The sequence below is a fragment of the Anomaloglossus baeobatrachus genome, chromosome 2 (assembly GCF_048569485.1).
Source record: "Anomaloglossus baeobatrachus isolate aAnoBae1 chromosome 2, aAnoBae1.hap1, whole genome shotgun sequence".
Classification (NCBI taxonomy): domain Eukaryota; kingdom Metazoa; phylum Chordata; class Amphibia; order Anura; family Aromobatidae; genus Anomaloglossus; species Anomaloglossus baeobatrachus.
The window spans coordinates 286382368-286386760 of record NC_134354.1 but is presented as its reverse complement, the minus strand read 5'-3'; positions in this window follow the sequence as shown (position 1 = coordinate 286386760).

Below are 4393 nucleotides of genomic sequence, written 5' to 3'. Positions count from 1 at the left end.
GACGTCCCGGAAGCCCAGCACAGGACCTCCGGGGCGCACGTGACACGGCGGGCACCTCCTGCACTGGGCCATAAAATGGATACGTTTTTCAGCCTGCAGTATTCCTATTACATTCATTATTCTGTTAGGACCACAGACTGCAACATAGTGAGCTATTACACCGACAGGGGGCACTGGAGCCTGCAACATAGTGAGCTCCTGCAGGAAGAAATAACACCGACAGGGGACACTGGAGCCTGCAACATAGTGAGCACCTGCAGGGAGAAATAACACCGACAGGGGGCACTGGAGCCTGCAACATAGTGAGCTCCTGCAGGAAGAAATAACACCGACAGGGGACACTGGAGCCTGCAACATAGTGAGCACCTGCAGGGAGAAATAACACCGACAGGGGACACTGGAGCCTGCAACATAGTGAGCACCTGCAGGGAGAAATAACACCGACAGGGGGCACTGGAGCCTGCAACATAGTGAGCTCCTGCAGGAAGAAATAACACCGACAGGGGGCACTGGAGCCTGCAACATAGTGAGCTCCTGCAGGAAGAAATAACACCGACAGGAGGCACTGGAGCCTGCAACATAGTGAGCTCCTGCAGGAAGAAATAACACCGACAGGGGACACTGGAGCCTGCAACATAGTGAGCACCTGCAGGGAGAAATAACACCGACAGGAGGCACTGGAGCCTGCAACATAGTGAGCTCCTGCAGGGAGAAATAACACCGACAGGAGGCACTGGAGCCTGCAACATAGTGAGCACCTGCAGGGAGAAATAACACCGACAGGAGGCACTGGAGCCTGCAACATAGTGAGCTCCTGCAGGGAGAAATAACACCGACAGGGGGCACTGGAGCCTGTAACATAGTGAGCACCTGCAGGGAGAAATAACACCGACAGGAGGCACTGGAGCCTGTAACATAGTGAGCACCTGTAGGGAGAAATAACACCGACAGGAGGAACTGGAGCCTGCAACATAGTGAGCACCTGTAGGGAGAAATAACACCGACAGGGGGCACTGGAGCCTGCAACATAGTGAGCTCCTGCAGGAAGAAATAACACCGACAGGGGACACTGGAGCCTGCAACATAGTGAGCACCTGCAGGGAGAAATAACACCGACAGGGGACACTGGAGCCTGCAACATAGTGAGCTCCTGCAGGGAGAAATAACACCGACAGGAGGCACTGGAGCCTGCAACATAGTGAGCACCTGCAGGGAGAAATAACACCGACAGGAGGCACTGGAGCCTGCAACATAGTGAGCTCCTGCAGGGAGAAATAACACCGACAGGGGGCACTGGAGCCTGTAACATAGTGAGCACCTGCAGGGAGAAATAACACCGACAGGAGGCACTGGAGCCTGCAACATAGTGAGCACCTGTAGGGAGAAATAACACCGACAGGGGGCACTGGAGCCTGCAACATAGTGAGCTCCTGCAGGAAGAAATAACACCGACAGGGGACACTGGAGCCTGCAACATAGTGAGCACCTGCAGGGAGAAATAACACCGACAGGAGGCACTGGAGCCTGCAACATAGTGAGCACCTGTAGGGAGAAATAACACCGACAGGGGGCACTGGAGCCTGCAACATAGTGAGCTCCTGCAGGAAGAAATAACACCGACAGGGGACACTGGAGCCTGCAACATAGTGAGCTCCTGCAGGGAGAAATAACACCGACAGGAGGCACTGGAGCCTGCAACATAGTGAGCACCTACAGGGAGAAATAACACCGACAGGGGGCACTGGAGCCTGCAACATAGTGAGCTCCTGCAGGGAGAAATAACACCGACAGGGGGCACTGGAGCCTGTAACATAGTGAGCACCTGCAGGGAGAAATAACACCGACAGGAGGCACTGGAGCCTGCAACATAGTGAGCACCTACAGGAAGAAATAACACCGACAGGGGGCACTGGAGCCTGCAACATAGTGAGCTCCTGCAGGGAGAAATAACACCGACAGGGGGCACTGGAGCCTGTAACATAGTGAGCACCTACAGGGAGAAATAACACCGACAGGGGGCACTGGAGCCTGCAACATAGTGAGCTCCTGCAGGGAGAAATAACACCGACAGGGGGCACTGGAGCCTGTAACATAGTGAGCACCTGCAGGGAGAAATAACACCGACAGGAGGCACTGGAGCCTGCAACATAGTGAGCTCCTGCAGGAAGAAATAACACCGACAGGGGGCACTGGAGCCTGCAACATAGTGAGCTCCTGCAGGGAGAAATAACACCGACAGGAGGCACTGGAGCCTGCAACATAGTGAGCACCTGCAGGGAGAAATAACACCGACAGGGGGCACTGGAGCCTGCAACATAGTGAGCACCTGCAGGGAGAAATAACACCGACAGGAGGCACTGGAGCCTGTAACATAGTGAGCACCTGCAGGGAGAAATAACACTGACAGCAGGCACTGGAGCCTGCAACATAGTGAGCTCCTGCAGGAAGAAATAACACCGACAGGAGGCACTGGAGCCTGCAACATAGTGAGCACCTGCAGGGAGAAATAACACCGACAGGGGGCACTGGAGCCTGCAACATAGTGAGCACCTACAGGGAGAAATAACACCGACAGGAGGCACTGGAGCCTGCAACATAGTGAGCACCTGCAGGGAGAAATAACACCGACAGGAGGCACTGGAGCCTGCAACATAGTGAGCTCCTGCAGGGAGAAATAACACCGACAGGAGGCACTGGAGCCTGCAACATAGTGAGCACCTACAGGGAGAAATAACACCGACAGGAGGCACTGGAGCCTGCAACATAGTGAGCACCTGCAGGGAGAAATAACACCGACAGGAGGCACTGGAGCCTGTAACATAGTGAGCTCCTGCAGGGAGAAATAACACCGACAGGAGGCACTGGAGCCTGCAACATAGTGAGCACCTACAGGGAGAAATAACACCGACAGGAGGCACTGGAGCCTGCAACATAGTGAGCACCTGCAGGGAGAAATAACACCGACAGGAGGCACTGGAGCCTGCAACATAGTGAGCACCTGCAGGGAGAAATAACACCGACAGGGGGCACTGGAGCCTGCAACATAGTGAGCACCTACAGGGAGAAATAACACCGACAGGAGGCACTGGAGCCTGCAACATAGTAAGCACCTGCAGGGAGAAATAACACCGACAGGAGGCACTGGAGCCTGCAACATAGTGAGCACCTGCAGGGAGAAATAACACCGACAGTGCGCACTGGAGCCTGCAACATAGTGAGCACCTGCAGGGAGAAATAACACCGACAGGAGGCACTGGAGCCTGCAACATAGTGAGCTCCTGCAGGGAGAAATAACACCGACAGGAGGCACTGGAGCCTGCAACATAGTGAGCACCTACAGGGAGAAATAACACCGACAGGAGGCACTGGAGCCTGCAACATAGTGAGCACCTGCAGGGAGAAATAACACCGACAGGAGGCACTGGAGCCTGCAACATAGTGAGCACCTGCAGGGAGAAATAACACCGACAGGGGGCACTGGAGCCTGCAACATAGTGAGCACCTACAGGGAGAAATAACACCGACAGGAGGCACTGGAGCCTGCAACATAGTGAGCACCTGCAGGGAGAAATAACACCGACAGGAGGCACTGGAGCCTGCAACATAGTGAGCACCTGCAGGGAGAAATAACACCGACAGTGCGCACTGGAGCCTGCAACATAGTGAGCACCTGCAGGGAGAAATAACACCGACAGGAGACACTGGAGCCTGCAACATAGTGAGCTCCTGCAGGGAGAAATAACACCGACAGGGGGCACTGGAGCCTGCAACATAGTGAGCTCCTGCAGGAAGAAATAACACCGACAGGGGGCACTGGAGCCTGCAACATAGTGAGCTCCTGCAGGAAGAAATAACACCGACAGGAGGCACTGGAGCCTGCAACATAGTGAGCTCCTGCAGGAAGAAATAACACCGACAGGGGGCACTGGAGCCTGCAACATAGTGAGCTCCTGCAGGGAGAAATAACACCGACAGGAGGAACTGGAGCCTGCAACATAGTGAGCTCCTGCAGGGAGAAATAACACCGACAGGAGGCACTGGAGCCTCCAACATAGTGAGCACCTGCAGGGAGAAATAACACCGACAGGGGGCACTGGAGCCTGCAACATAGTGAGCTCCTGCAGGGAGAAATAACACCGACAGGGGGCACTGGAGCCTGCAACATAGTGAGCTCCTGCAGGGAGAAATAACACCGACAGGGGGCACTGGAGCCTGCAACATAGTGAGCACCTGCAGGGAGAAATAACACCGACAGGGGGCACTGGAGCCTGCAACATAGTGAGCACCTGCAGGGAGAAATAACACCGATAGGGGGCACTGGAGCCTGTAACATAGTGAGCTCCTGCAGGGAGAAATAACACCGACAGGAGGCACTGGAGCCTGCAACATAGTG